A 10,766-nucleotide genomic window follows, 5' to 3' on the forward strand; every position below is an offset into this window, starting at 1 on the left:
AACTGTCATTCCTGGCATAGTAGATCACATGGTTGTCTGATTCAAAATGGCCAAAACCAGTCCATTTCAGCTCACTAATGCCGAGGATATCAATCTTTCTGCATTCCATTTCAGTTTTAACAACTTCCAATTTTTCTAGATTCATACTTCATACATTCCATGTTCCAATGATTAATGGATATCCTCAGCTGTTTCTCTTCAATTTGAGTGGTGCCACATCAGCAAATGGAGGTCTCAAAAGCTTTATCTTATCCAGAGGACTAAGGCTGGGTTTACTCCGATGATGCAGCTCTTTCCCAGTCCTATTTTGAGAGCCTTCTAACCTAACCGGAGTATTCATTAAGTTGCGCAGTAATGTATCAGTGTTTCTTTGCTATTCATAAGGTTTTCCCTGGCCAATTCTTTGAGAAGTGGATAGCCTCTTCCTTCTTCCTAGTCTGTCTCAGTCTGTAAGCTGGGCTGATACCTGTGCACCATGTGTATCCTGCTGGCTTAGAAACACCAGTGGCTCAGCGTCAAAACACATCAACACTTCACCATGGTAGGACAAACCGACAGACAAGTTTGTCTCCCTGTTGGAAACCTCTCGTGCCACCCTTACCTGGGTCCCTGCAGCTGACTCCTCCTCTGTCTGGATTCCCGGGCGTTTTAATCCCCTTTCTCCCGTTCTCCCACCCTGCTGCTTTGGGCGTGCCTGAGTTCCCTCTGCTCACCTGGATCCCTGCGGCTGACTGCTCCTCTGTCCAGGTTCCTAGCTTTTTATCCCCTTTCTCTCACTCTCCCGCCCTGCTGCTTTGGGCATGCCTAAGTTCCCTCTCCCACCCTGCTGCTAGGAAACCCTATGGAACAGTTCTATAGGGTCCATTAGGGCCACTATGAGACAGAATCAACTCTATGCTAGTGGGTTATATGTGGGCCAAACAGACCTCCTTGACCTGACTCTTCTTCACTTGTCTTCTTTGCTTTCTGAGCTGTAGAGACACTTTAGTCTGAGATCATTGCTAAGTGGTCAATTCTTATCCAAAGCTGCTGGGCTAAAATGGAACAAAAACATCAGCCAGGCTAATTATATGGGTAAGTAGAGCAGACACACAGATTTGTGGAACCTGCAGTAAATTTTGAGATCATAGAGACTCATTCCTTTATTTTACAGATAAGGAAACCCAGAGGAAGTGACTTTTTCAAGATCACTTTTGCGAGCTGCCATGGAGTTAGCCCCTGACTTATGGTGAACCCATGCAGAAAGGAATGAAATACTGCTTGTTCCTGCTCCATATCATGATTTGTTGTGATTGGATCAATTCTGAACCCATCCAGGATTTTCATTGGCTGATTTTCAGATGTAGATCACTAGGTCTTTCTTCCTAATTTGTCTTGCTCTGGAACCTCCATTGCAACCTGTTCAACACAAAAACCACTATGACAGACAAATGGTGAGTGCTAAAGGGGCAAGGAGGCTGCATCTTCTGACCTCCTCTAACCCCACAAGTGGAAGACAGAATCACCATCAGTAACTCAAGGCCTATCCCTGGGAGGCCAGACATGCTGCCTCCATCCAGCCCTTTCACCAATCCTGACACCAACTGTTCCTCCTGTGGCACCCACCACCTCTCTGCTGGGTTAGATAATTCACTTCAGTGACCATACAGAACTCACAAATTATAGCATTTATTAGGGAAGCTGCAGGCTACAATTCAAGTTTGGGACCAACCCTCAGTCTCTCTCAGCCAGCCATCTCTCAGCTAACAATCTCTCTCAGTCTCTCTCTCAGCAGTGTGTGTCTCTCTCCCAGCAGCATGTGTCCCTTGGTGTCTCTTTCTCAGTAGTACATGTCTCTCAGGAGCATGCTTCGCTCAGCAGTACATCTTTCTCAGCCAGCAGTCAGAGAAACTTCTTCTGCCTCTAGAAGGGCTCCTTTTGAGCCTGGCAGAGTGACCAACTAATCCTGTGATGAGCCAGATAGCTTAACTGACTCCATCTTGACACACTGATACCCCCATAAAGTTATTTTTTCTTAAGCTACAGGTCTAGACCACCCCATCCTGTTTCCACTGAAAGGCTTCAGGTCTAGACCAACCCATCCATTCTAGCAGAACATGGAGACATAGTTAAGCCTCTATGCCAACCACAGAGACAGACCATGATGCTAAGTGTTGCCTATAGGTGTGACTTGCTAGAGCAAGTATAATGCTTTTTCAGCTTCTGTAAAAGTCTGCTTGCAAAGGCTGAGTCCTAGTTGAAGCTCCCAGTGTAGATGAGGCCTAACCACAATGCCAAGGAGTTTCTTTACAAGTGTTATTTGCTATATTAAGTTTAACATTGCTTTCTGCTTCTGTAAAAGATTGCTTGCAAAGGATAGAAAAGAGACACTCAATATTACATCCCGCCTGCTTGTGGGTTTTGTCTTTAAACCCTGTGAAGCTCCTCTTCTGGGTCAAGAGTCCTTTCTGGCATGAGCCATCTCTCGACTCAGGAAATAAAGGACTTAAAGCTTGATTAGGTCTCAGAATGCTTGGTGACTCCATATAGTCCATCTCACCTTTAATATATAACAATCCCAACAGCAGAATTCTATGTACCTGAGAGAGAGTGAACTTCCCAGAAGATTGCTCCATGCTTGTTCAACAGAAATACGCCAGGTGGATAACTTTAGTAATCAGGTGCTAGTCAGCTGCTCATGGCAAACTCCACCACAGAATTTACAAAGACTTATGGCTAGAAAAGCCATACCATGTAATTTACTACACCGCAGTGAGGTACATTGGCTAGAAATTGAATGCAAGTCTCCTGTGTGGGAGGCATGAATTCTACCATGAAACCACCAATGTCCTAGATCTAGAATTATGTACCTAGAATTTTACATGTGTTACTATTAAGCCAATTGTCATTCATTCAACCAATATTTATTAAGTACCTAATTGTAATCTGCCTAAAGTTATGTATTTAGGAATATAGTAGTGAACAAGACAGACAAGGTCCCTGCCCTTGTGGACTCTAGAAGAGGTGGTCATTTTACTTAGATGTATATGCTCTGAGGAGACTTGAACAGCACAATGTGGAGGTCCTTTTGATTGAGTGGTTGTTGTTGTTGTTGTTATGTGCCATCGAGTCAGACCCAACTCATAGTGAACCCTCCTTGGTTTTCCGAGGCGGTATCACTACGGAAGTAGATTGCCCAACCTTCCTTCGGAGGAGTGGCTGATGGGTTTGAACCGCCAGCCTTCTGGTTAGCAGTCAAGTGCCTTAGGCAATATGCTACCAGATTGAGTGGTTAGGAAGGCCTAATTGAGGAGGCCGGTGATATGACTGATAGGATAGAGCCAGCCAGATGTAGCAGCACATACAAAGACTCTTAAGACCAGAATGAATGAACTGTGTGTGTTCCAGGAAGAAGGACAGTCAATATGGCTAGAAAGATGTCATGAGCAGATGAAGTGATGGCAAATGAGAGTGAGAGAAAGATAGGAAGCTGACATGTAAGGTCTTAAAGACCTTAGTAAAGAGATTAGATTTTATTTTAACAAATTGAGGAACCATTAGAGAATTTTGAGTATGGGATGATATGTTATCTACTTGATGCAATTAAACATCTTTCTGTGAGCTGCTGTATGAATTTGCTCTGTAAACTTTCACCCAAATCACAACAAAAGTTAGAGGAAAAAAACCATCATTCTGGTTTCTGGTTGAGAATAAAATGTGGAGGAAGGGATGTAACCAGAGAGAACACTTAAAAAGCTGTTGAGTAGTCTTGGGGAGAGATGATGGGAGATGGTGTAACCCAGCCCCTGACCCTGCAGCTCCAGTGCAGACTTATTTGGTAATTAACACTTATTTTCCATGTTAACAGGAACTTCCTTTAAGTTGTTTTTCAGAAACTAACAACTTCAACCTGAGGTAACCAGCCCAAACTAGTTTTGACTGGTTTTCAGGTGCAAAGACTATTCAGAAGGATTGTCAGCCCAAGTTGAATTAAAATTAACCTGTCCCATTAATTCGAGTCAAGAGAAGATTGAGCCAATCACTATCTTTGCCCAACTGCTTCATCCCATAAATTTGTCAGGAGCTCTGGTGGCATAGTGCCTAAGGCATTTCACTGTTAACCAGAAGGCTGGTGGTTCAAACCCGCCATCCACTCCCCAGAAGGAAGGTTGGGCAATCTACTTCCGTAGCGATACCACCTTGGAAACCCAAAGAGGGGTCGCTATGAGTCAGATCCGATTCCACAGCAGTGGTTGTGTTTTTGCTGCGTTTGCTCACTTGGGAGAGTCAGATCTCAAGAACTGTTCTGACACCTTGTTTAGTGCTCTGCAATAATGGTATTTTCTCATTCTCAAAGAGCAGTGTCCAGTGACTGGATTCTGAGCAGACTTACGTTCATCAGTAACAATGGTAAGAAGGGGCCAGCTACAGGACTCACATCGAAGTGAACGTTCCTAGGACGTTCCTAGGCTGGTGTACTGAATGCAGGCACAATGGAAAGAAAGTAATTAAGTATGAGTCCTTTGCTCCTGTGTTGAGGAATTGGGTGGAAAGCAGTATTTAATAAGTTGGAGAAGGCTGAGAGAAAAACAAGTTTATTCATTGAAGTAAGGAGGTCAAGAGTTCTGTGCTTGACATATTAAATTTTGGATATACTAGGAATTTTTCAATCTGCACAAAAATCTTACAAAGTAGATGTTATCATTATCCCCATTTCAGAAGTGAGGAAACTAGATAGATATTCAGGGACTTAAGTTTTCTTGTCCTAAGAAGTGACACTAGAATTCCCTCTCAGGTCATTCTGATGTCGTGAGAAGTGAAGAGTTTCAAAAGTGCCCTGCTGTCTCTATAATCTAGCACATGGATTTCAGGATTTTTGAAAGCAAAGTCTGCTCATTTTGGGTCTTCCCGACCAGCCAGCATCAGATCAATAAAAGAAAAGGCTGCCTGACTGGTTCATGGTTACTAACCAGAAATCGGTGCTTTGAGTTCACCCAGAGGTGGTCTGGAAGAAAGACCTGGCAATCTACTTGTATAATCACAGTCATGGAAACCCCTGTGAAGCACAGCTCATCTCTGACACACATGGGATGGCCAGGAGTTGGAATCAACTCAACAGCAATCGCTTTGGATTTTTGGTTTTACATAAAATATGCTTCTATAAAAGCAAATCTTTCTGGAATTTTTAGGGGTTTAAACTTGCTTAAACATGAGTCGGGTCTGACTCGACGGCACATAACAACAACAACAACAAAGCATATGTTGGAGACTGAAAGTGATGTCACTTTCCTCCACCCTGGGAAATATATTCTTCCCAAGAAGCATCCTTCAATATCCTTGACAAAGAAGGTAAACTTGGATGTCTTTCACCTTTATATTAAAATGCCACGTGTTGTTAGAAGTTCTCACAGTACAGTGGCTAAGGCATTCAGTTGCTAACCAAAAGGTCTATGGTTCAAACCTACCAGCTGCTCTGTGGGACAAAGGTGATGCAGCTTTTTTTGTAAATATTTACAGCCCTATAAACCCTACGGAGCTGCCTACTCTAAGCTGTAGGGTTGCTATGAGTCAGAATCAACCTGATGGAAGTCCGTTTGATTTGGGGGTGATTAGGTGCTACCCAGCCTATTCTGACTCACAGTGACACCATGGCCAGAATAGAACCACTCCATAGGGTTTTCTAGGCTGTAATCTTTACAGAAAGGCGCTCTGGTGGCATAGTGCCTAAGGCTAACTAGAAGGTTAGTGGTTCAAACCCACCAGCCATTCTGTGGAAGGAAGACTGGGCAATCCACTTCTGTAAAGATTTACCACCTCAGAAACCCAAAGGGGGTCACTATGAGTCAGAATCGACTTGATAGCAGTGAGTTTGTTTCTTTTAATCTTTACAGAAGCAGATGTCCAGTTCTTGTCTCCCGCAGAGCGGCTGGTGGGTTCAAATCACTGACCTTTGCTAAGAGTTAACCATTGTGCCAGAAGGACTCCTTAAGTAGCAGAGAACTGATTTATTGTTGTAACTTCTGCTTCCAAGCAAGAGCTGAACTACTATATTGAGGCCAGGAGTCTGAAACAGGTTGACAGGCTTTGCAAACACATAAATTACAAAATAAAAGCATTAATTGATAATCTCAACTTGGTCTTTTGAAATTAATTTTTACTGTGGTCATCTTAGAAGTTGTGGGTTTATTAATCATTTTAAGTGGCTGTGATGATAAGTGTGGCCTAAGTAAATGCCACTCTTTAAAAAAAAAAAAAGAAAGAAAGAAAGAAAAAGAACACATTTGTGTATTTTCAAGAGCCTTTATGAATCAGATAATAATTTTCCTTGACTCTAATTGCTAAAATCTTCCTATTCATTAGGCTCATAAAACACTCATAATAGTCTGTTCCTACAGTCTGATCCTCCATTTTACTTAAGGAGCTTTCATTTATATTAACTGGTATTTGTGTGTGCATGTAAAAGTAACCTTTCATTTCAACTTTCTAATAGTTGATGTTGTGTTCCGTAGAAATAGCTGTGTTCTTCAAGAGTACATTTCTCATTTCAATTGATCAAATCTGCTTTCTAATTCTCTAAAACTATTCCACTAAATGCAGAGCTTTGATCTTTTTCAGCATCCTGCTTGAGCCAACTTTGTGTGAAGCAAAATGATTCTTGCACAATTTGTAAGGAAGACAATACACATAGAGAGAAAGTCCATTCAGTATGTTTCTGCTCTGTGGGACATGTACCCCATACATTCATCTGGACCTTTGATTCAATCTGGTATAGCAACTAAGGCAGTGATTAAGAGGACAGGCACTTGAGTCTCACTTTTTGGATTTAAACCATAGACTAGCTCTCCAAATCTGATCTTCATCTGCAAAGTAAGTGCTATGGATTGAATGGTGTCCCCTAAAAAGATATGGTGAAGTCCTAAACCCTACACCTGTGAATGTGATGCTGTTCGGAAATAGAATTTTTCTTCTATTATTTTAATGAAGTCATACCAGATTTAGGTGGGGCCCAAACCTAATCCGTTCTGAGTGGTATCTCAAAAAATTGAAAAACAGACACAAACATCACACACACACACACACACACACACACACACACAGTGGGAAGGGACCATATCAGAATCCATCTACAGGCCAATGAAGACCAAAGAGCATCGAGGGCTCCCAATAAGGAAGGACTGTCCCCTAGAGCTAATGCCTTGATTTGGACTTGTAGTATCCAAACCTGTGAGTCAATAAATTTGTGTTCCTTAAACATGTGGTATTTTTGTTAGCGCAGTATTAGGAAACTGAGACAGAAATGATAATAGCAGCATCTAATTAACAGATTGCATGGAGATTTAACTAGTAAACAAATACTCTTAAAACAATTCCTTAGTGAGACTAAGTTAGGATTGTTTTTCTCCCAGCTTGTTCTAGAGTTTGCTTGAATGTGTGGTATGTATTTAATTTCTATTATACTAAGTGTTAGTCTTTTTTTCCTTAAAGCAATTGTCGTTCACGGAAGGAGGGGAAGAAAAGTCAGAATTCATGGCCTATTTGTGGAAATACATACAAGTTAACTTGTGAAGACTCCTTTAAAATAAAGGAGCTCTGGTGGTGTAATAGTTAAGGCATTTGGTTGCTAACCAAAAGTTGGTGTTTCAAACCCACCAGCTGCTTCATGGAAGAAAGATGAGGCAATCTGCTTCCCTAAAGATTTACAGCCTTGGAAACCCAATGAGGGTCTTATGAGTTGGAATGGATGCAATGGCAGTGAGTGTGGTTTTGGTTTTGTGAAGACACCTCTCCTTTTCAACTAGTTAGACCCTATTAATTGAAAATACAACTCAATAAACTAGAAGCATATTTGAACTTATAGTGTAGAAACAATATATTCAATGGAAGATTTCTTAAAGATAATGGATGTGAAAGTGATTAACCATAATGTGTTTAGCATCTAAACATTAACGTTTGGGTAATAGAAGATGTATTTTCTCAACTGAATTACTTCTGCTTAATTATCCACTGGAAAATGAAGCAGAATGTGAATCAACACGTCTTTCAGGAGATTGCAAGAGAGAAAATGAATCAATGCAAGATTATAAAGTCTGTAGGCACAGCTATTTAGGGTTGATCATATGGTGAGCATGCTATGTGCTCCAAAAGTGAGGCAACAGCCTTACGGTTGTGGTCCAGAACTTCACCAAGACCTGGCTCCTGATTTACGAAGAAGATATTCCATAGATGCACCAATAATAAAAGAGTAATAACATGCTTAATCGTTCCTTTGCCTGGAATGTGTTTCCTCGAGTTACCTGCATTTCTATGTCCAATGTCCCATTATCAGATAGGCTCAGACAATGCTATGAAAAATAGACAGCCCTCCTTCCTTGAACTCTCCATATCACTTTTTCACTTTATTTTTCTTCACACATCTTATATTAACTATGTTGTTGTGTGCCGTCGAGTCGGCCCCAACTCACAGTGACCCCTCCTTGGGTTGTCAAGGCAGTATCACTACGGAAGTAGACTGCCCAACCTTCCTTCTATACATATTTTAAACTAATTAATTACTTTCTTCCCTCTTCAATGTAAGCTTCTTGAAGGTTGGAACTTTATATTCTTCACTTTATATCCCCAGTCCTTGGCAAGTAAAGTCAGTTAAGTCTGTTAAATAAATGAACAAATCTTTCAATCCAGTTAAATATGTTTCATATATAATATATATAGGAGCTCTGGTAGAGTAGTACCTAAGGCACTTGACTGCTAACCAGAAGGCTGCTGGTTCAAACCCACCAGCCACTCCTCAGAAGGAAGGTTGGGTAATCTACTTCCATAGTGATACCACCTTGGAAACCCAAGGAGGGGTTGCTATGATTCAGGTCCAACTCGACGGCACATTACAACAACAACAGCAATAATATATATAGAAAGAAAGAGCCCCGCTGGCTAAATGGTTAAGCATTTGGTTGTTAACTGAAAGGTCAGTGGCTCAAACCCACCCAGCAGCTCCACAGGAAAAAAGGCTTGGAGATCTGTTCCTGTAAATATTACAGCCTAAGAAAACCTATAGGGAAGTTCTAGTCTGTCCTATAGAGTTCCTAAGAGTGGGAATCAGCTCAACAGCACACAATAAAAACAACAATATACACACACACAATCTTTGCTTTGCACAGTATAGAGGACCATAAGAATGACCGTGACGGCACATAACAACAACAACAACAATATACACACACACAATCTTTGCTTTGCACAGTATAGAGGACCATAAGAATGACCGTAGAACCTGAAATCTTGCCACACAAAGTGATTTTAGTTACCAATGGAGAATATATGATTGTTCTGTGACCTTTAAAATTTTGTCAAAACATTAAAAACTCTTCTTGTCAGTTATAAATGGATGAATGACAAAAATCGTGAAACAAATACTTAGTACACTTACATTTAAAAGATTAGAAACATTGAAATTAATGTGCCTTATTTCTTTGTAAAAAATGCATCAGACTTGTAGTTTGAACAGTGCTTGCCTTTTTCTGATGGTGTAATTTGCAATACAGAGCAAGCATCTTTTCTATGCCTTGGTGAATTGTCAGCTCCTTTCTCAGCTTAGATGAGCTTCCAGAATTTTATCCTTTGTGTTTTCAATATCATAGAATACCTCTGAGAATACTTTTAATGTGAAATTCTTAGCTCAATTCACTTCTTCTGAGACATCTTCATCCTTTTCGTCACGATCCCTTTGCCCACTTATGCTGATGAGCTTGCCTTCCCTGTTTCTAGAATCTCTAGACTGTGCTAGTGTCTTCCCAAGGTCAACCATTTCTTCCATAATTGCATTTATGTTTGATTTGTATCCTGCTAAGTTATTTGCACAATGTGGTAGAAGTTTCTGCCACACTGTATAGATACAACTTATTTTTACTTCCTGCCATGATACTTGAATGTTTTCAATTGCATGCATTACAACACGTTTCTCCAAAACTCAGCTAAAAAAAAAAAAAATTACATCTCTAGTTGAATTCCCAACAACTTGTCTTAGTGATCTAATGCTGCTATAACAAAAATACCACAAGTGGGTGACTTTGACCCTCTGTACAACAGAACAAAGCCCTGCCTGGTCCTGCACCATCCTCACAGTTATTGTCATGCTTCAGCCCACATTGCAGCCACTGTGTCAGTCCATCTCATTGAGGGTCTTTGCCTTTTTGCTGATCCTCTACTTTACCAAGTATGCTACCCTTCTCCACGAACTGGTCCCTTCTGACAACATGACCAAACACAGAAGTCTGGCCATTCTCACTTCTAGAGGGCATTCCGGCTGTACTTCCTATTTTCCCACAGTTTAGGAGGCTAATAGTCTGAATTCCGGGCACCAGCTCTTCAGGAAAACTTTCTGTGTCAGATCTGGGGAAAGTCCTGTCTCTTTGGGTCCTTAGTGATTTCCATGTGGTATAGCCTTTGTCTTCACCCATCTCTGCTTGCTTGCTTGCTCAATCTGCTCTTTTTATATCTCAAAAGAGATTGGCTTAAAATACATGCTACACTAGTACTCTCTCATTAGCATAACAAAGAAAACCCTATTCCCAAGTGTGAGTATAACCATAAGCATAGTAAGATTTACAACACATATTTATGTGGGACAAAACCAATCCATAACACTGTCCAAAAGTCCAAATAAGATAATAGCCTTCCAAAGCTCTGGTAGCATAGTGTCTAAGGCACTTGACTGCTAACCAGAAGGCTGGCGGTTCAAACCCACCAGCCACTCCTCAGAAGGAAGGTTGGGCAATCCTACTTCTGTAGTG

Source organism: Orycteropus afer, unplaced genomic scaffold (assembly GCF_000298275.1).
Source record: "Orycteropus afer afer isolate SDZICR_OR568_19922 unplaced genomic scaffold, OryAfe1.0 scaffold00359, whole genome shotgun sequence".
In the NCBI taxonomy this organism is placed as follows: Eukaryota; Metazoa; Chordata; class Mammalia; order Tubulidentata; family Orycteropodidae; genus Orycteropus; species Orycteropus afer.